The sequence below is a fragment of the Rhinatrema bivittatum genome, chromosome 5 (assembly GCF_901001135.1).
Source record: "Rhinatrema bivittatum chromosome 5, aRhiBiv1.1, whole genome shotgun sequence".
NCBI classification, from domain to species: Eukaryota; Metazoa; Chordata; class Amphibia; order Gymnophiona; family Rhinatrematidae; genus Rhinatrema; species Rhinatrema bivittatum.
This window is the reverse complement of record NC_042619.1, coordinates 356,002,027-356,025,378: the sequence shown is the minus strand read 5'-3', so window position 1 is coordinate 356,025,378 and position 23,352 is coordinate 356,002,027.

The window sequence follows — 23,352 nt, the reverse complement described above, 5'->3', positions numbered from 1 at the left end:
TGCTCTCTGTGCCACTGGTCTCCTCATTCTCAAGCCACGGCCTGTCCATTCACACACAAGGAACATCTCCAGAGCATTAACTGGCCACTGAGAAGCTGTTCTTCTGGGGTCCTGCCTGGATACCCCTAATCACCAATGTAAGTAAAAACTTATTTTTTTCTAATTAAGTCAGTGTGTCAGTGAGCATGAGTGCGTGTGTCTGTTTGTGTCAGTAAGCATGTGTAAATAAGTGTGTCAGTGAGTATGTGTGTATATGAGAGAGAGAGAGAGTTTGTTCACATCCCTGAACCCTGATTAATCCATGACAATCTCAGGGTAACTGGAATTAAAATTCCCCAGCTATGGAGAGAAGGGGATTTAAAATTCTTAATCATTTGAATTATTATTTGATGATTCAGCTATTTTCAAATATTTTATTGGTGTTTGGAACTTTTATACATTTTTATATGAGTTTTTAGTTATTGGCTATACTCTTCATCAGCTGTTTTGAAATATTTATTCATTTTATTAGTATGATTTTGCTATTGTGATTGATGTTTTATATTTCTTGATTTTATGATTTGTTTTATGAGGCATAGGAGTGTTTTTTTTTCTCATTGTAACACTGCATATGGAGTCTGGCTTGTTATGCTATATTTATATATTACCTTCCTTAAACCAATTGTTGTGATTTCCAGTTTGTTTTTTGTCTGCATATTTCTATTTATACTTTATGGTCTCTCTATTCTATTCTGTATTTAGTGAGGTTCTGTCTGTTTTCTAGAGATGTGAATCGTGTCCTCGATCATCTTAACGATCGATTTCGGCTGGGAGGGGGAGGGAATCGTATTGTTGCCGTTTGGGTGTTTAAAATATCGTGAAAATCGTTAAAATCGTGAGCCGGCACACTAAAACCCCCTAAAACCCACCCCCGACCCTTTAAATTAAATCCCCCACCCCAAATGCCTTAATACTTCATCAACTTTGGGAGGAAGTACTTACTTGCCCTAAACCAATGGCAGGAAAACCGGCACACTAAAACCCCCTAAAACCCACCCCCGACCCTTTAAATTAAATCCCCCACCCTCCCGACCCCCCCCCCCCCAAATGCTTTAAATTACCTGGGGGTCCAGCGGCGGTCCGGAACGGGCTCCTGCAATTGAATTGCGTTGTCTTCAGCCGGCGCCATTTTGCAAAATGGCGGCCGCAAAATGGCGGCGGCCATAGACCAACACGATTCGACTGCAGGAGGTCATTCTGGACCCCCGCTGGACTTTTGGCAAGTCTTGTGGGGGTCAGGAGGCCCCCCCAAGCTGGCCAAAAGTCCCTGGGGGTCCAGCGGGGGTCCGGGAGCGATCTCCTGCCGCGAATCGTTTTCCGTACGGAAAATGGCGCCGGCAGGAGATCGACTGCAGGAGGTCGTTCAGCGGCGGTCCGGAACCCCCGTACGGGGGTGATTTCAATTATCCAAAAACTGAATGGGTAAACGTCACATCAGGGCGCATGCTAGTGAGGGAAAATCTGTAGATGAAATTAAATGACTGCTTCATGAAACAGCTGGTCCAGGAACCAATAACAGCGAGAGTGGATCATAGGATTTGGTATGAGAATTAACAGTGATGGGGCCACTTGGCAACACTGATTATAATGTGATCAGATTTGACTTAATAACTGGAGAGAGGACATTAAGTAAATTGAATGCTCTAGCCCAGTGGTTCCCAAACCTGTCCTGGAAGACCCCTAGCCAGTCGGGTTACCAGGGGATCCACGATGAATATGTATGAAATGTATCTGAATGCACTGAAATGTGGGGGCCCTTGACATTAGTTGATGTTTTGGCTAGTTCCTGTTGGATATTATACCTCACTGGGATGAATGATTGAGAGCTCTGGGTTGACTGCTTCAGATAAAGTACAGACGAACAAGCAAGACTCAAAATTATCCCGGCTTGCGGACATTCCACTTTAAAATTATATTGAAATTGTTTATGCTTAGTATTACTTGTTGTGACACTATCTCTATTATCTATTTGTTGGGAATTTAATGATAATGATTCAAAAGATCTGAAATAAATCACGGTGAACCTGGAAGATTTAATTGGGTAGACTGACAAACTAAAGAGAAGCAAATCGGCTGCCCAGATGGTTTACATCTCAGAGCTCTGACAGAGCTCAAAAATGAAATTGTAGATCTATTTCTAGCTTTTTATAACTTATTATAACATTTTTTTATTGAACCTGAACATTGGAGTATGGCCAATGTGATGCTGATCTTTAAAAAGGACTCCAGGGTGATCTGGAAAACTATAGACTGGTGAGTCTGGCTTTAGTGCAAGGAAAAATCATAGAAACTATTCTAAAAAACAAAATCACAGAACACATAGAAAGACACGGTTTAATGTGACAAAGGCAGCATGGATTTTCACAAGGGAAGTCTTGCTTTATTTTTTGAAGGGGTTAAGAAACAATGTGAACAATGGTAAGCTGGTGGCTATAATGTATTTGGATTTTCACAAAGTGTTTGACAAAGTCCCTCATGAGAGACTCCTGAGGAAATCTAAAAGTCATGGGATAGGAGGCACTGTCCTGATATGGATTACAAACTGGTTAAAAGATAAGACAGTAGAAAATAGGACAAAATGATCAATTTTCTGAATGAAGAAAGGTAAACAGTGGAGCGCCTCAGGGATCTGTACTGGGACAAATGCTGTGTACCTCTGGGCATTGGCAGCATGTCTACTGTTTGGGATTTTTCCAAATACTTGTGACCAGGAATCACCACTTTTAGAGACAGCATAGTGCGATTTGACACAGTATGGCAATCCTTCTGATCTTATGTTAAGTATACATTTCCTTGCATTGGAAATAGGTGTGTACTGAAACATACACACACATAACTTTTGAAGATGCAGTATCTTATAAACGGTGCAGTTCCTGCAGCTCAGTATATAAAAAAGAAGCATTAATCTCCACATTTCCACTTACACTTGCAAATGCTGTACTGTGGACAGGTTTGAAATGTGGGCTCCCTGGATTTTTCCCATTCCGTATCTATTTGGTAAAAAAAGGTTTATGAAATTAACCCATATTTTGTGTGGGGCAGTGCATTACAAAACAGCAAATAATTCTTAAGTACACGGTAATGTATTTGTGTGATTTATTTTATTTTATACTTGGCTTTACTAGTTTCTGAGAAAATGACCGGTTTTGAGTGAGTCGAATTCCATACTATTTCTCTGGTGGCAGCCTGTGTTAGCTGATATAGAAACAAGCAAATCCTGATTGTATATAAAAAAAAGAAAATGTAATGCAGTGAGGTAACCCACCAGTAGTTGTTCAGTTGTACAGGAGTGCAGAGATATATAATCTAGGGTGGTGTGCAGGAAAAAAAATAGCAGTGGTGGAGGAATAGCGTTGGAGGAGAAGAAGTAGCCACCATCGTAACAACATAGCAACAAAAATTTGAGAACTTCCGAATGTGGTACGTGAACCTGAACGAATGCAGGAATGAGATCAGGACTCTAGTGTTAGTGTCACCATTGCTATATTTCATGCCATAATCTGACAAAGCATCACGCGAGCCATCAAATAAAGTGACATCAATACTGCAGCAGGTTGGGAAGCTAGACTCGGGCTATAATAAAACTGGCATTGTCCTGTTTGATCTCGTCACGGTACAAATCAACCCTTCATATTGCTATGCCCTGCAATTCCATTGCTACTTTTCATTTTCTCTAGTTCAGATAGGAGTACTATTCCTATTTTTTTTTTTTTCAGACTGTGACAAATGCCAGTGTGTACAGACTAGATGCTTACGGTTCTGGAAAATTGATAGGAGGTTTGGGGAAAAAACATGGGAGGTAATTTTCAAAGGAGTAATGTGTGAAAATGCAGCATACTATTATAACAATTTTCAAAAGCCATTTACCCGCGTTAAGTAAACTTACTTGTGTATAACTTATGGCCTATTCAATGCCATATATTGCAGCAATTTTCAAAAGCCCACTTTCACAGGTAAAGTGCATTTACACACGTAAAACCCAGTTTTACGTGTGTAAATGCGTTTGAATATTTCCCCATTAGCGTGTCTAGATTTTTACTCCAGAAAAATAGGTTTACTAAAGTAACATATGCAGACTTGCATCTCAAAGATGAAATTGCAAATTAGCGGGCCCCTGACAGGGGCTTTGTTTCGCTTAATTGCGTCGGGAGGGAACAACACTAGGAATAAAGATAAAACAAAATAAAATAGCTGGACAGGCAGAAGGCAAAAAGCATAATACAACAAAAATATATCTAAAATATATAGTGACAACATAAATGTCTTTAACATATTGCAAAGAGGTACAAAGTGAAAAACATCTAACCATTTTATACAATTATAAAAACAAAGACAGCTATCTCACCTTGACTGTAAGGTTTCAGAGACAAAAGAACAGCATAGCTAATGGTGCTTCCGGGAAGAGAATTTAAATATTAGATGAAAATGGCGCCAAACTGACAAGTCACATGATCATGGAAAGCAAGCTGAAGGGGGAGTGGTTACACTGTCAAACTTCAGAAGGGGGATAACACTGTTGTTGCAACCGCGAGGCCTGCGGGTCCTGATGCGGGCACAGCCTATGGCTGATGTTGAGAGTGCGGAAGCACGGTCACTAGCTCATGGGAGAGCGTGAGCCCCTGGACCTCGGCATGACTCAGGGAGGAGCCCCAAGGCACACCGTGGGAGGTAAGAGCATGCAAGCACAGGCGGAGCAGGAACAAGCAGGACTGGAACTAAGGCAAGGATCTTCAGAGCAGGAACAAGGCAGGGTCAGCCCTCTGCTGGACCTACACACACACCAGTGTGACCCAGCAACGCAATGCTGGTCACAAGAGTAGCCCTCCAGCCACTCAGTAGCCCTTCCGGACCCGCAGCTTGGAAATGGCAAGTGCGTGAGGCCAGATGGAGGCTGAGGGCAGGAACAGGACAAGGCCTTGGAACTTCAAAGGATCAGACGAAGACTTGGAACTTGGAAGACTCAGACAAGGATTCAGGTTTCTCAGAAGACTCAGATGAAGACTCAGGTTACTCAGAAGACCCCTCCACGCTTGACTGCCTCTCACATTTCTTGTCTCCTCTTCACTCTCTTCCCCCTTCTCCCACACATAAGTGTAAGGAGTCCAAACCAGCCAAGCAGATTCAGTTTTCTAGGTCAAAGCAACTTTGTGTGCTGGACAAAGCTCAATGCTGAGCTGCCGTGATCCAAGAGATGTTTACCAGTGAGCCAATTTTTTTCGTATACGCCGCATATGTTCTACGAGTGAGGAATTTGAAGTGCAAGCTAAGTTACTCATTGAGAGATTTAGACATCGGGGATATCCTTGGAGGGATATTATGTAAGCTTATAAGTGAGCGAAATATTGTGATCTTAATGAATTGTTAAAATACAAAGCAAAGAAGGAAAATGATCAGTTGGTGTGTGTTTTGCAACTAAGTATGTTTACTTCGGCTATAATAGTGTGGGAAATATGCGCTTGCCAGCAAGCCATTTCAGGGTTTAAACACTAACTTCCCTTCTCCCTGACATTTGCCTGAATAAAAGCATCACTTGTGCTTAAGTCTCTGCCTGGGAAAGGATACCTGACTGCCCTGAATTCCTGGGGGAGGGGCTGGGTGTTCCCTAGTCAGAGGCAGGACAAAGTCAGGAGGTGTAGATTTCAGCAGCCAATGATATGATCCGTGCACACCCCCTGAGCCAAAGCCAATAGTGTAAGGACTCGTCTGTTGCTATGGGAAAGTAGCCAATCATGTAATGACACATCATCTGCCTTTGTATGAATGTACAATAAAAGGAAGAGGCTCGTGAGGGCAAACCCTCTTTGCCTTCTCTCTGCCTGCCTGCCATGAAAGCTGTCTGATGCCTATTCATTACTCCTATATAATAGTATCCATTAAAAAACACTGGAATGTTTTAGCTCTTCATGATATTTTTATAGAGCTTCCATTAATAGCCACATCCCAAGGATTTAATATTCAAGATAGTATTGTCCATTCTTATTTTTTATGTCTGATTCCAATAAAACAATTGGCAAGCTTCGGAAGTGTAATAATTGTAGTTTATGTGAAAGTACTATTGAAGGACGTATTTGGATGGATCCAGTTACGGGATATCAGGTGACAAGGAAATCTGTTTCTGATTGTGCATCTGAGGGTGTAATCTATCACTGATATGCCTGTGTCCTAAGGTATATTTAGGATGTACCAGTCGTGCGATCAAACCAATTAATAGAGCATCGTTCTAGATTGAACACATCTACCTTGATCGCTCCCATAGTATCCTATTGTGTGGAATATCAACATATATTTCATAAACTTAAATGGACAGTTATTGAGAAAATTGAGGGTACTATAGGAGGGGGGAATTTTCCAGCACGTTTGAATTACCGTGAACAATATTGGATTCATACTTTATAGTTACCTAAAGGATTGAATGAAGAACTGGATTGGCTGTTTTTGGTTTGATGATGTTTTAGAAAGAAGCCTATTGGATGGTTTATAGTCACATGGTAGTATATTTAAACTTGAAAGTTTGAGAATTTTTGTATCCACCATTTTTGAACAATATTGTTGGAGCTGCTACAACATCGCTGTCATAAGAAAGTGGTTTTTATCATGTTGCTGCCCCTGATGAAGGATTAACTCTGAAACTTGGCCATGTTGGGAGAATAAGAAGCTAAGTAACAGATTAGAATTTAAGTGATTTAATATATAACTAATGGAGAGATAAGAAATTAAACATAGGAATTTAATTGCAAAAGAATTATTAAAAAAAACAACTAAACATATTTTTGTGGCACTCCAGATACATAATAAGGGTGGCTGGTTGTTTGTTTATGATTAAAACTGGTTTACTATTGGGTAATTTGGATGGTATCTAAAAATAGTGAATATATGAAACTAGCACTGTTCACCTATTAGATATTGAAATGTTTAAAGCAGTTTTTTTTTCCACATAATTATAAGAGATTATTGAGGTGGCCTTTATGGTTGATTTGAAGATCCAAAATGGAACATGAGCTAGGTTACAGCAGGTTCTTCTATCCATAATAGTAATTATGATAACAATAGATAAATATATTTATAAAATGGATGGAAGTAAAGCATTTCTGATTTGCAGAAAGCACTTTCAGGAATTTAAATGCCCTAATGGGTCAAAGCAGCTGTCAGTGATAAAGCAGAAAATGTTCACCACAGAAGACTAGGGGGGTCATTTATTAAGCATATCATACACGATACCAGGATGGGGGCGGAGTCGGGGCGGCATCAGCCCCAGAAGAGGAGGAGTCGGGGTGGTACCAGAGCTGACGCCATGAAGATTGCGCCGACAGTGAAAGGTAAGCACCTTTATCGCTGCCGGTTTCGTGCTGAATAACTACACCTTTTATGGTGTAGTTATTCGGCGTGACGCCGGCAGCGATCGCACCGCGGAGGTGCGATCGCTGCCGGCTAGCACAGGACCGCCCCCCGTTACCGCCGGGATTCAAAGAGCCCGGCGGTATTAGTGAATCCAGCCCTAGATTTTCACAATAGTACGTCTGAATCAATTTATCAATATTTTTCCCATGGGCACAATCAGGCTGATGCAATATTGGTGTACGTTAAATGGGCACTTATGATTGAGTGCCCATGCCCTTAAATCATGTGCCATGGTAAAAGGGAGTTGCTAAGGTAAATTGCGCGCCACTAGCGCCTCCTCAGCAGCGGGCGCCTGGGAGAGGTGGCTGTCAGCCGGTTGGAAAAAGTGACCACGGCACACTTTTTTTTTTTTTTTAATTCTACGATTTTAGTTCCTTCAACTTAATATCGCAATATTGCCTGCTCCGGGCAGGCGTTAAGTTTTGCAGGTTAAAATGTGCGCGACGGGCGTACTTTTTTTTTTTTTTTTTTTGAATTGGAGAATAGCTAATAGCCTCATCAATATGCATTTGCATGTGATGAGAGCAATTACCTTCATGGGGGTTTGGAAATGCTTTTTTGGACATACTAGTCCTCTTATAAGCACATCCAACCGTGGGTTAAACAGTGCGCTTGGCTGAGCGCACTGTATTGCATCGGCCTGAATATGTGAGAAAGGGATTAATAAAGAAAGCTAAATATGCCTTTTCATATTTGTTTATATTCTTAATCTTTACATATTTCCATTTTGTTTTTACTTTTTTGCCAAAAAATGGGCTTTGTCTCTGGTATCCTTCGGAGTTTAGCTTTCATTTGTGAATAACTTTGTTTCGCACTGAGACAGTTATGAGTCGTGATTTATCTGAAGCTCTTTGTCTGGCAAGCAATTGACTGAAAAGCTGAGATTTACAGCTTTTCAGCACTGTGAAACATATTTTGTACAGTGGGGATCAAAGAATCTGTAGAGAAATTGGAGTCTTGCAGAAGTCCTGGCCACACTGTCACCGGGCCCGCTCCTTCCTGTGCCAGCTCAAATTACTGCCCACTTGCCGGGGGTGGGCAGTGCTGAACTTAAGGAAAAGAATAGGAGAAGGGGGAGGGGGTGCCCTGAACTGCGAGCCCCCGGGGACGTTAGTTACACATTGGGGGGGGGGGGGGGTGGAGGATGCATGGCTCGAAGGGGCCCAAATAAAAATTTGTACGTGAAGAAGAGGATCGAACCACCGGCCCTATTACATTTCTCTCTTTTTTTTTAAATTTAAAAAACAGTGCTACCTACCAGGATATCTTTTGAATATATATATATATGGATCTAAGTAGCAAGTTATCCGGCTACACGTGGCAGGCCTGACGTGATCCAGCTAACATGGCTGGTTAGAGTTTAAAATCGGCTAAGTTAGCTGGATAGCTTAGCGCCTTCCCTGAAACACCCCCAAAACACCTGTTTTCTATCCAGCTAGATGCTAACCAGATAATGACTTAAAAAAAATTCTAGCTGGAGAAGGGGCTGAATATACAAAACCTTGCTATTTAGACGGGTAATTTTCAAAAGGATTTAAGCACATGACTCCCCCCTATTTGTGCACTTAAATATGGTTTTTTTTGAAAATTATCCCGGGGGTGCTCCGAGGAGTACACGCAAAAATCATGGTCCGCTGGCAGCCCAGGGTGTCACCTATGGTATTGCTGAGCAAGTGGCGCATTTTCGGTCGTCCAGACCGCAAGGCAGCTTCCAACGTGGAAAGGGGATGAAGGGATGACTTTATAATTATTGTTATTATTTTCCTGTTATAGCTTTGTATAATTGCAGCCCCTTATCTAGGATATCAGTATAAGCCTCTCTTTTACCATCGATCCTCTGGCATGACCCTTCAACCAGTCGTATACATCTGTGCATCAAGGGTCATGCCAGAGGATCGATGGTAAAAGACAGGCTTATGCTGATATCCTAGAATTTTTATCTCTTATGTATTCGTTTATTTATTTATTTGGATTTATTGCCTGCCCTTTTTGATTAAGGAATTCATCCAAGCCAGGGTACAACACATTAGAATAGCAACATATAGTCAGAGGCCAATAGACATAGAAGACTAACGATTCTAGCCTGAAGGAGGATAGGCGAGCGGATTCAATTTGAAACAAGATAGGGACAGCAGTTTTCAAGGTGGCGCACGGTGGGGGCACATGTGCGTGCGTTCGTTGGCCCGCGCCCAGGGAGGCAACCGTTTTATACCATGCACACGTAAATGCACGTGCTTGGTATAAAATAGCCTGGCCGCGTGCACAGCTGCGCCTAATTTTACGTGGACGCCTGCCCGTGTGCGCTCAAAAGCCGCTTCTACTGCCTAAGCGGGGGAAAGTTTAAAAGGGACGCGCGCCGACGCCATTGCCTGTTTTACCAGTTCCTTCCCCAGTCCGCCCAGGTCACCAGCTAGGTCCTCCAAACCCTCCCCTGCTTCGACAGCCAGTTTACCCCCCAGTCCTCTGAGATGGCTCACTAATTTATTTGTTTTGTAAGGTGACGCGGCAGGGGGCGTCGCTGCACGCCGGATCGCATTTTACGCGCACATTTCTGGTTCCTGTCTTGAAACGCCCATGTGCCGCCCCGACCAGACCAGACCATGGCCACGCCCTCTCCTTTTTTTTTTGAGAAGCTCCGAGCTGCGATCGCAGCGGCAGGGACGTGCGTATTCGGGCGGCTTGTGAAATCCCCTCGTTGCATCCCCCCAATTGAAGCCCGCTTCGGGCTTTTTAAAATTCACCGTTCAGGCTCTAAATATTTGACATGAGGCTAACCCTGGTGAGGAATGGTTGCTTTGGTTCTCTCCTCTTTAAACTGTGCTGCTGAAAGGTGCAGCGCAGTAGTACATCTCTGTAAGTACTTTGTTAATTGAGGATTATGTATTATTCACTAACATGTTAAATGCTAGCGGGTGATAGTCGCAATGTTTTTGAGAAGTCAATTTGGAATGCATTGTGTTAGCTTAAAAAGTCTCTTGTCTCCTTCACCTTTTTAAAACTGTCCAACTTTTTTTTCTTTTTTTTTTTGCAAGACTTCAGATTAATATAGAATTACTTAAGAATTGACATCCAAAGTGGAAGAATGATAAACGGTTTGGCCTTGATAATTTTTTTTTTTTTTTTTTTTTTTTACGAAGCACTAAATGTCACATTTAACCTGCATTACTGAAAGCAATTACCCATGTATCAACAGTCAAGCGGTGCAGAGCTAGCTGCCTGAAGCAGTAGCATTATGCTCCATCTGGGAATAAGGATTTTCAATTAGAAGGCAAATAGCTGGAGAGGAGATCAAGTCCTCCACCGGCTCCCAGAGGAGGTCTATGAGAAGTAAAGTCTTCATATCCAAGTAATCGCAGGCAATGTCAACAGAATATTCCCAACCATCTGCTGCCGGAGCAGCATTTACTTTATCAAATCTCAATATTTACAGAATGCTGATCAGCTCCTGGGACCAAGATGGCTGGCTGCCAGGGTGTTCTGGGAAATTCATTTTAAGGTGTGTTTCATCAGGCTAATTAATTTACAAGCACCTGTTTCATCACTGGGAGCTGTTGGCACATCAGATGAGCTGCAGCGAGGAAGGGGACTTTTTATCCCAGCTAAATAGATTTCAATTGATTTTAATTTGGGTATGGCACACTTGTCTGCTTAATGTAAGCCTAGCTTGAAGGTCTTCCCATATTTTTCCGAGCTAGCCAGATGACTTGCCTCTAGTGGCCATACTACTATTCTAAGATAATTCTCAGGCTTTCTTTTTCATTAACATACTAAGAGCATTCCTTCTTAATCAAAGGAGCTTTGTCTAACCACAGATATGAGAAATCCCTCATTGCAGGAGCAGGTTTTCTTTGTAAATGTGCACATAAAAGCTCCCTAAACTTATAGGTAGCAAAGGTCTAGGGTAAGAATCACTACCAGTCAATTAAACACACAGAAAAAATTGGAAGTATTAATGAATATACAATAATAATAATAATAATAATAATTGGAAGTAGTATATGGAAGTAAAAGTTGCTGAGATGCATGAGTTTAAATATGCATGCATATGGAAACATTTATTCCAAAAAAGGTTTTTGGATTTTCAACACTCTGTATATGGGGAAAGGTTTAAGAGCTCAGCCCGTGCCAAAGCTGGGAGATAAGCACATCTCCTGGGACAGTGTGTGCCGCGTGGATTTTTTAAAACGCGCGAATCTCCCAGTATGTGCCCAAATCTTTTTGGGGGAAAAAAGGGGGAGGGGTGTGGACATAGTCTGGGCAGGGCATGGGCGTTCCCGGATTTTAGCATTGAAACAGTGGGTAACTATCTACTTGCCGAAGCGCGTGCTGGGGCCCCTGTCCGCATATCTTTACGTCTGCTATGGATGGTGGGTAACTAGTGTAGTAAAAAGGCAAGGCCAGCAAGTGAGGATTGAAGGGTTGGGGGTGAAAGGGAGGCAGGTTAATTAGGGGGATTAGGAATTCCTAGCCTTTACCTGGGCGAACTGGGAATGAACTGGGGAAACTGGTAATTCCAATGGCCTGCGTATGTAATAAAATTTGCCTACTTACGCGGTAGAGCCGGCATTTGCACACACAAGCACGTGCCCATATAAAATTGTGCGTACATGTACACATATACGTTATGGGCTGGATTTTAAAAAGGTTACGCGCGCTGGGCCTATTTTAAAAAAGGCCCGGCAACGCGCGTAAAGCCCCGGGACGCGTGTAAGTCCCGGGGCTTGCAAAAAGGGCCTCCAGGCAGGCGCAAAGGGTAAAATTAAGATTTTAGGGGTGTTAGAGTAGGGCTTGGGGGGGGGGGGGAAGGTTAGGGGAAGGGGAGGGAAGGTCAGGCTAGGGGGAACGCGGGAAGGCAGCGCGGCTCGGCGCGCGCAAGGTGCACAATTGTGCACCCCCTTGCGCGCGCCGACCCCTGATTTTATAACGCGCGAGCGCGCCGATATACGCCCATGCACACCCTTTTAAAATCTACCCTTATATATATGTTATAAAACGGCTGCGTCCATTTGCTCGAGCCGGCATACACGCATATATATACACCCACGTGGCTGTTTGAAAGTTACCATTATGGTTTTGATCAGAAAAAGAACCCACAAGAAAAAATAAAAACAGGTGCCAATCTCTGTGGGTACTTTTTCCTTGCACAATTTTCAAAGTAGAAATACACATGTAATTTTATCTTGAATATTGGATCAAAGATTGCGGGCAAAAAGTTCCCAGGAAATTTGGAGCTGTCCGGGTAGTATAACAACTGCCCCTAAAAGGGTGATATTGGGACTTGTAGTTAATTCATTAGAGTAAGAAAATACCTGGAAACTTTAGTTGACCTAAGAAGGCCTCGGCAGTTCTTGCAGCAGTTCAGATGCAGGATAGACCTCTCACCAGTGCACTTAAAATTATGCGCAGATGGGTATATGCACATAATTTTATGCATACATCGGCAGGGTAATTTAAAAAAAAACAAACCTTTTCTGCAGGTAAAGCCCTATTTTATCTGCAGAAGTCCATTTGAAAGCTATCCTCATTGTGGTTAAAGCAAAAGGAAAATGAGAGAGCAAAAATAAATAGCGTGGATAACAGTAAAATAACATTTACAGGGGGGGCAATGATGAGAACAATTCCCAGGTTCTGGTGCTGGTCTATGTTGTCACATGTAAACCCACAAACTTGTATTACTGTGCCCCCTAAGTGGTGGTTCCTTTTATCACAGTGGCTAGGCTAAGGAATGATGAGGTCCATATTCAATCACTGTCTAGATAACAAAATGAGCTAATCTGGCTAACTTTGGAGGTATATTCAATAGTGCAGCCGCACTGTCGAATGCAGTCAGCTATCTTAAGGGTAGCCGGCTAACATTAGGACAACTCATTGGACCGACCAGTCTTAGCCAGATAAGCTATCCAGATAACTCTGAATATTGGAGTTAGCCCGATAGCTTATACTCCTCCCTGAAACGCGTTTAAGTTTCCCGACTATATTTTGGCCAGAATATAAGAAAGCCGGTTAAAATATAGCTAGCTAAGTGCCCAAATATTCATTTACCATGGTAACTTCTGATAGTTATCACTCTAAATGCTTCTGAATATGGATGTTATTATTTTATAATGATCAGTATTTGCAAATTATTCCTCCGCAGGACAGGGGTAGGCAGGTGCAGGTGGGAGAAGGGTCTAGGCAGGCAAGACTTGGAGGGTGAAGTAGGGCAGCAAAGGGATAGCTAGAGAGGGAACAGGGGAAGGGAATTGGCAGGCCAGGGTCAGGTGGGAGGGGAGGAAGGGAGGAGAACGCCAGGGTCAGGTGGGAGAGTGAGGAAAGGGAGGGCACTTCTCCAGGAGAGGAAGTGGCACCCTCTTCAGGAAGTTAGGCGGCACCACGGCAGTGACTAAGGGGCCGTAAAGTTTGGTGCGGAGGAGAATGAGCTGCTCATCACAGGAATCCTACAGCACTACCCGATATTGTTTGGGAACGGGGCAGCAAAGATCTCTAAGGCAGCCAAGGGCCAAATACGGCGAAACATTGGCCAGGCCACCAGCTGGTGCAGCGGAGTGGAAGGAAGTAGGGAGTAGGTCATCCATCGATACTGCAACATCAAAGTCCAGATCAAGGCCAAGGTTAACCCAGAGCAATGGCAGACTGGAGGAGGGGCTCCCTGTGCAATAGTAGTGACTGAGATGGAGCAGCGACTCATTTAAAGGCTGGGACCAGACGTTTTCGAGGGCATGGATGAGCGGCTAGACACCACACAAGCTGCAGCCGGTAAGTTCATCTCACCCCTAAATGGGCAGGCGGCAATGGGTGTAGACATAATTTGGCATAAAATGCTTACTCTGCAAAGAAGCAACGTGCACTTCTGGTGCCAAATAAAAAAAAGGATACTTACTGGAATATGTACTAATGGCTTCTGTTTTCTTTCCACAGCTCCTGCCCTCCAAGGTGCCGGCCCCAGCCAGGAAACCCCAGGGATCAGGCGGGTGTTCCCACCATTCTACAAGCCATTCCTTATGGATGCGCAGACCCGGGTCAGTGAGGAGGAGGAGGAGCAGCAGCAGCACAGTGTCACACCCCCCCCCCCCCCCATTTGTCATGCTTGACCCCTTGGGCTCAACAAACACACTTGATATATCACTGAACCTGGAGGATTTCATGCAGGAAGGGAGCCAGGACTGGGAGAGGAAAGAAACATTGACTCCATTAGTCAGCATGCCACTGCGCCACGCACCACCACCATCACCTCCCCCTCATCAGGAGGACTGTACAATGCCCATCTTGTGGCAACACTTACCAACACCAGAACCAGCACCACTGACTCAGGAACCAGTATCTGCAGGACCAACACTGGTACATGCAGCACCAACACCTAAACCCGCAGCATCAACACCTGAACCTTCAGCCCCGATGCATGTTGCTGAGATGAGACACACAAGTACAGAACTACGTGCCTTGAGGAGGTCTGTAAACCGGCAGAATTGGATCCTGTAGCAGGATACAACTGCAAATACCCAAAATATAAATGCACTGGTTACTGCCATGAGCAACATGATAAATGTGCTAACACAAATCCTGCAGAGGTTGCTAGAACAGCCTGAGCCCTCCGCTGCCTCAGTGGAGTCAACACCTTGCAGCAGTCCCATCAGGGGACACACCAGAGGGGTAGGCCCCCCCAAAGTACCACCTGTCCTACAAACCCCAACAAGATATTTTTTATGTGAGTCCTGACCCAGCATCACAGCCTCAGCACAGAGTTTCTGTGCCATCTAGATGGAAGGAGACAGCTGTGCCGGGCCTCACCACAGAGTTGCTGTGTTGTCTAGATGGAAGAAATAGCTGGGCTGGATCTCACCACAGAGTTGTTGGGCCATCTAGATGGAAAAAGACAGCTGGGACGGGCCTCACCACAGAGTTGCTGTGCTATCTAGATGGAAGAAGACAGCTGGGTCAGGCCTTACCAGAGTTGCTATGCCATTAAGATGGAAGAAGACAGCTGGGTCGGGCCTTAGCACAGAGTTGCTGTGCTATCTAGAAGCTCCTGCAAGTGTTGCCTCCATGCTGCTGGTTCTCATCTCAGCTCCTGCAAGTGTTTCCTCCATGCTGCTTGTTCTCATCTAATCCCCTGCAAGTGGTGCCTCCATGTCGCTGGGTCTCATCTTAGCTCCTGCAAGCGATGCCTCCATGCTGCTGGTTCTCATCTCAGTTTCTGCAAATGTGCTTCCATGCTGCTGATTCTCATCTCAGTTCCTGCAAGTGTTGCCTCCATGCTGCTGGTTCTCATCTCAGCTTCTGCAAATGTGCTTCTATGCTGTTGGTTCTCATCTCAGCTCCTACAAGTCTGGCCTCCATGAGGCTGGGTCTTCCTCCTGGGCCTGCTTCTGGGTCTTCTCCTGGGCTTCCTGCTGCCAGGTCTCTTGCTGGGTCTTCTGCTGGGTCTCCTTCTGGGCCGCCTGATGCCTCCATGCTGCTGGGCCTCCTCCTGGTCTTCTACTGCCTCCGTGCTGCTGGATATCCTCCTGGGCCTTCTGCTGCATTAATGCTGAACTGAACTGTTTGGTTTTGTTCCTGCTGCCTTCATGCTGAACTGAACTGTTTGGTCTTCATCCTGATGCATTCATGCTGAACTGAACTGTTTGGTATTAGTCCTGCTGCCTTCATGCTGAAATCTGCTGCCTTGGCTCTTAGGCTGTCCCCTTTGAGTATACTTTTTCAACATGGACTGTCTGGGTCCTTTACTTGAATTCTGCTGCTTTGGCCCTTAGGCTTTCCCCTTTGAGTGCACTATTTCAACATGGACTGTCTGGGTCCTTTACTTGAAATCTGCTGCCTTGGCCCTTAGGCTATTCCCTTTGAGTGCACTCTTTCAACATGGACTGTCTAGGGCCTTTGTCTTTAGAGCACATAGTTGTGCTGCTGTAACCTCTAACATTACAGCAGTGCTGTAGTTATTGGGGTGCCACTTCCTCTTTCTTAGTTGTAATCATGATTGTGCATTAAGGATAAGATGCAAAGCCTGTATATGTAATGATGCCAGTTCAATGTATATTTGTATAGGTTTTCACAGAATGTGAAGGTCATGAAATGTATGTTTTTTTCTATTTCTTATCATGTTTTTTCATAATGTGATTACCTAAGACTACACATTTTTTTAAAACAGTGCACTACATGTCTTTGTTAATAAAGTGTTCACTGTTTAGAAAAACATACTTCCTTGTCTCCTTTCATTGTCTGCTTTTAGTGTTAATGTTTGAGATGGTTAAAGGTTTGACCTCTACAAGAACTTCCATGCTAGAATTCATAGCCACATTTTTACTTTGCACTTATGTAGCAGGCAACACTATATTGCCTAGACCATACCACACAAATCACTGAGTATGCTGGTAAGGAATACAGCCAAAGGTATTCACTTACCAAACTGTTAACTAACTACTGCTTACATGCTTACTACTGCCCTGTATGTGTCATGCTGAGTAGCTTCATGCCCAACACTGAATCTTTTGCACATGTATAACATGTATGGAGGTAACTGTAAGTTAGACATCCTCTTACAACACTAGATATTCAGAGCCCTTTTTGGTATCAGGAATAAAAGTGTGTGTGAAAGCCTCTATTTGTACTTTTCACTGTTAACCTAATATATGGCATGTACTTACTTAGTGTACTGACACTGTGTCAGCTGCTGAGTGACAAGTGGGAAGGAGGAGTGAGGTAGTACTGTGTGGTCCACAATTTCCACAGACAAATAGCAGAGGGCTTAGAGGCCTGGTGCTGTTGCTACAAACCAGGCACACTTCCACAGACTGATTGCCATCCCTGTAATGGTATGGCTTGGGGATCCCAATAATACATGTAAGATAAGGATAATCTTACAGGTAGCATCCAGATGACAAAGGCAACCCACTACAAGGATGGCAGGCAGTCTGTGGAAGTGTGTCCGCTCCCCTGCATCAGCGCTATACACCCTGTGCTATTTGCCTGTGGACTTTGTGAACCGCACTGTACTACCTCCTCCTCCCTACTTGTTACACAGCGGCTGTCACTCAGTTACAACACTCAACAAGTACAGAGCAGTGTGGCATGGCTTGTTAGTATACTGTACAAGTGAAGCACCTACAGTGGTTAGGAAGGCCTGTACCAGACATTTCACTGCAGATATGGCCACACCACTTCTATGTCTGCCTTCAAATGGCACTAAAAAGGTTGCCCTACCTTGCCAGTGTTACACAGCACAGAGTGAGTGTGAAAAGATGCGGGCTGGGGTGCCTACCTCTATGTGATGTGTGTATGATAAGATCAACGCAGGGAGGGAAAACTCACCAGCGAAAGCAGCAATTGACTGTACAATAGCAGTTCCATAACGCCTCAGCCACAAGGCAAGCTAACCTGCCCCAAACACTCCCACACGCACCTGTACCCCTGCACCTGGTATTTCAGTACATGCTGTGTGTAAAGCTGCATGATGATAACCACTCATCTGAATCAGGGCTACATCCATAGCATTATGTATTCCTTGCCAATCCATATTTCATCCATCACAGCATCCCCACATTGCCAAAACTTTTCTGAACCTGCACAACCTCCCTCCATAAAGTTGCTCTGTGTGAACCTAAGGTCTGCGTAGGCAGCACACCCCCTAATAATACTCACGGAGGGGGAGAGGTGCGGGGGGGGGGGGGGGGGTGTCACACAGTAGTATAATGTAAACTATCACAGTCAAGTTATACTGCATCTTTGATGTGTCACAATGGCAGCAAGTACACCTCAGACCCTCTGTCAACAGTACGTATTAACTCTGAGTGTACTCGTAGGCAATTGCAACCATAGCCCATATGCTGCCCTTTCAGAGGCGTCTGCTTTCAACAGGCCAACTGCTCTATCAATACTGTCCTAAAGCAGTTACCGCTTTATGAATGTGCACACGCTGCCTGCTCAGAGGTCTGGAAAACACAGCAGGTCATTCACAGAGTGAGACCCGCACGGTTATGTTTTGGGTATGAACGACTGAGTTCACTTCCAGCACCTACATATTTGTGCAATGCATTGGTTCATCAAATATTTGTCATCATGCTCCATTGCGCTCTGTATCTGCTTCTCAGTAAGGGCCCAATTGAATAAGTGCTTTCTTCCATTCTGTGTGTAGGATAAAATGCTTTACATCCCGCCCTAAGTTCTGAGTGAGTCAGAGTCCTTCCTGGGCAGACACTAATTATGTCTGAGGCATAACTACACCTACTTAGTGTGAGGTAGTGCCATGAGCCCCTGAAGGGCCCAGGTAGCACTAAATGCGTGCCTGGCAAGACCTCAACATAGAAAGGACATCAGCCAGGGCCACAGTAGGGCTATACATTCACCGCTATGTTCCCTTTACTATGTGGGCAGCTAGTAAGCTCACAACCTCTTCAGCTGTCAAGATTTCCTCTACCCCTAATGCTATGCACAGACCACTTAATTCCTAGTGCGGCAAGAGACCTGCCATTCTTACAACAAGCAGTGGAAGTAACATACAGCACCTGATGCTTGGCCTACAGGATAGCACCTCTTCCAGATTCCCCAGCAGTGGTGACACGCATGTGCATCAGCAAGGGCATGCAACCATGAAAACATGGAAATGTGTGCAGTTTGGCAAAGGAACTGTCAGCAAATAATTTGGGGCAGGACAGCTCAGCCTATGTGTTTTCCTAATGCTCATATTTTGCAGATGCACTATAAGAGATTTTTGGTATATAGGGATGTACATTTGTTTGCAAAGAAATAAGAAATATATATGATATTTCCTATTTTGTTGTGGTTTGGGGGGGAGGGTGTCCCCAAAATGATAGGAAAACCCACGAAATTTCATGTGGTTTTCTTATCGGTTTTTTTTGGGGGGGGGGGGAGAAAGGGCACATAAAAAAAAATTCAAACCCACCCCATCCCTTCAGATTTAATTAATTACAATCCCCCCCCCTCCTGACCCCCCACAAAAACTTGCCTAAAGTCCCTGGTGGTCCAGCGGGGGTCCCGGGGAGCGATCTCCCCTTCTCAGGCTGTCGGTTTGCAATATCTCGCATAATAATTACATTTTCCACCTACTGCCCCCCCCCCCAAAAAAAAGATGTAGTTATTTCCAGTGATAGATCCCGTGATAACGTGCGATACTGCATCGCACGCAGCGCTAACTGACCCCAATTTCCATTAACCCCAGCCAAACTCCTTCCATGAATTATAATTTCTATTTTGCATACGCAATCTGTGATGCGCTATTTATCGCATGTGATAACGGCTTAACGCGATTTGAAAAAAACAACCCTGGAAGACAGCCAGTTATATTCAATAGCGCAGTTTCATTATTGAAGAGACCCCCTAAGTTAGCCATATAGGTTTACTCGGCAAACTTCGCTAGCCTCACTGTGTCTGAATATGGACCTCTTAGTAACGTATAAGGGCCTGATTTGCTAAGGCTTTATCCCATTCTGTGTCTATTGGAAAAAAGCATAGTAAATCTGGTCTTTAGTTGTCAAAGATGACTGCTGAGTAAGAATTGAAAACTTTGATACTTTGTTATCCCTCCCTAAATCTTTTGCTCATTCTCACTGGGTAGCAATTTTTTAAATTCAATTTTTTTTTTTTTTTAAAGATTTCAAAACAATCATTGAATAAGTGATCTAAAATCAGAAACTTTTTTTCAACAATAAAGAATCAAATGTTAAAATCAAAGGAGTTATTCCCCTAGCCTTAATTAGGAAAAAAATGTCTTTGACCCGTCAAAAGAGAGGAGAACCAAAAACAGAAATGGGAGAGCTGATCTTACATTCGACTCATCAGTCCAATCTATAGAACAAAAGAAAGGCTGAATTAGCAGAAACATTTTAAAGAATGGTATACATAGAGGTGGTCAATAGCAATTCAATAATTCCAGGTGTTTATCCTGGTCACTGCTATATTCCTGGGATTTAATTTAACGCTAGAAAATCTTTAAACTGACTTGGTTCATGGATTATGTATGTAATACTCTTACATTTTATTTCACATTTAGAACGAAAGCAGAGTAGAAAATGAGCTGCCAAACTATTAACTTTCTGCTGCACAGACAGGAACTGCTTGTGTCTCTGATGGGTCACTTTACATAAATCGGGAAAGGCCAAAATCCCATGACCAAGAATCAAAACATCTGTTTGACAAAAAGAAACGTTAATGTCCAATTCCAATTATGTTCTAGTGCAAAAGAGGCAATCAAAGTACCTTGAACCTTCTCCATCTCAGTCAAGCTCTCCAACAGCCCAGACAGATTTAGGTTAGCCACTGAGAGATGATTTCCTTCATTAACTCCCTCCCCTTCATGATGGTTTCTTCTAGTTGAAGATAAAAGAAATGCTGCCATAAAAGGGGTAAAGGTGATGTTCTCTGCAAATGTTTTCAAGCTCTAACTAAACTAGATATGTGCAGGCTCAATTTTCGTTTTGATTTGTTCATTCATTTCATAGGTCACAGTTATTTGTTTGGTTTGGTTCAAATGAAAAAAAAATTGTTTATTCATTTTATTCATTTATTCATTTCCCATTATAGTCAATGGGGGAAGCAATGCATCCTATTTTGGTCTCCGAAATTGGGATTTTCCAATCATTTCTAATGAAACTGGAGGGTAGACGTTATCAGAAGGGAGATGATATGCCAACAGATAAAGAATATAGCCCAAATTTAAAAAACCCAGCACGCATAAAAACCAGGGGGGGGGGTTGTGCATGGCCGGGCCCTATGTGCGCCGAGCGCATTTTAGAAATGGCCCGGTCACGTGTGTTTCCCCTGGTATGCGCAGAAGTGCCGGACCATCAAAAAGGGGCGAGCCAGGTGGCAGAGCCTGGGCAGGATGGGGGGAAGTGAGCACTGGCAGTTGGCCAAAGGTTGGGAAAGGGGTTTTAGGGATCGGGGAGGAGAGGAGAGGAGAAGGGAAAAGAGAGGCAGAGTAGGAAGGGGTATAGGGAAGTTCTCTCCCAGTCTGCTCCTTAATTGGAGTGGAATGGGAGGAAACTGGGAACCGGCCGATCACGTCACCGCGTGTATTTTTCAAAAGTTCCCCCTGTTGCACATGGGCGAGGCCACCCACCCACACATGTCTGCACAGACAAAATCTAGCGCACATGTGTGTACAGGAATCATATTTTATAGCATGCACATGGTGACAAGCGCATGTTATAAAATCAGCTCATCCATGGGCATGCACCAGGAACCATGCATACATATTCGCATGTGTGTGTTTCCGAAAATCGACCTCTATGTTAACTTGGCATCAAAAGTGGCATGGAGAGTCCAAAGACCCACACTGGGACAAAATGGTACCAACAGTGGCAGGAGTTCTCCAAGGCACGCTCAGAGGAGTAAAACAGCAGCAAGAGTAGCCAAATCACTGTAAAAATAGGACAGAATGCACCAACAACATATACAATAATCCCCTAAGGCTGCATGAGAGTGGTAAAGTGACATCAAGATTGTCATGAACAGCTGAAGGTACCATGAAAGAAGAAGAAAGCAGCAATATAGGGTCAAAGCATCTGAAAAAAAAAATGCTATGAAGACCCCAAAGCATAATTAGAGGTGCAAAGCAGCTATCCAGAATGGCATGAGTATCCCAAGGCTCCAAAAGAGGGGCAAAGGGCAGCAACCAAATTGGTAGAAAGTCCTAGGCAAAGCAAAGCCAGAGGAAATCCCTATGTCATTTCTGTATGGCTTCATTAGGTGATGAATCCTTCAGTGAAGGCTAAAATGCTACTGAGTAGAGACACCAAATGTTCCTTAGGTACTAGCAGATTGATATTCTGTGATTCAAGGAATCCAGGACACAATTTTTCTTCTGAATCAGTTTCTGCAAATGCTGTCTCCTTTACCTCAGAAGCAGTATTCAGAGAGGAGCACGGTCTTGGTTCTGGGTGCTGTACTTCTGTAGCTCTTGCCTTTTGCTGTGGTATAGTCAATCAAAGGCTAAATACTGGATGAGACCCTTTGTAGTATACAGTATATTTATTTATTTATTTATTTGCATTTCTTATATACCGGCATTCGCGATGGGAGTCGCATCATGCCGGTTTACAATAAACAGGGTGTGACAGAAGGATAAATACTTAAAACACTTAACATTAACATGTGATAGAATAGGAAAATAGCAGTTACAATAAAACAGGGACATAATGCAACTTGGATTGAAGAGAAGGTGAAAGAGAAATTAACAATGAGCTAAAAAAGAAATAGCCCAGGTAATACAACCTGCCAAATTAGAAAAAGAAAAATACATTAAGGAGTTGTCCAAGGTTGTTGATTATATAAAATGTTTTAAATAAATAAGTAATCAGAATTGTAAGGGAACAGAGTTTGAAAGCATGTCCAAGAAGGCAGTTAAACATAACTGCATAGGTAATGCCCTTGTAAAGCATCGGATGACCAGGGCAACACCAAGAGTTGGCAAGTACCATGGGGGAAGGGAATTTGGAAAGCACCAAGAAAAGGAGTAGTGGAGGAGATCCCTAAGGTACCTCCTCTGTGTGGAGTGGTAGCAGCAGTAGTGGCATTGGTGGTTATAAACTAAAACAATAGGAGTAGAGCAGCAAAATAAGAAGAATAGCCAAAAGCCCATCAAGGTATATCTTGAGGCAGGAGGAAGAATGATATTGAAAGCCTGAAAAGTGGTGCAGCAAGCATGCAAATCAACAGATGGTCAGGGCTAAATCAGTCAGCAAGTATTGTCTGGGGAAAAGGATTTGGGAAGCATGAAGAAGAGAGCCACAGCAGTGGAGAAAGTATTCTAAAGTACTATAACTGGCTTGGAGTAGTGGCAGTAGCAGTGACACTGGCAATTAAAATCTGAAATGGTAGGAGCAGGGCAATGTACTAAGAAGATTAGCCAAGAAGCCTCCCAAGGTGTACCTTGAGGGCTAAGGCAGGAGGAAGAATGATATC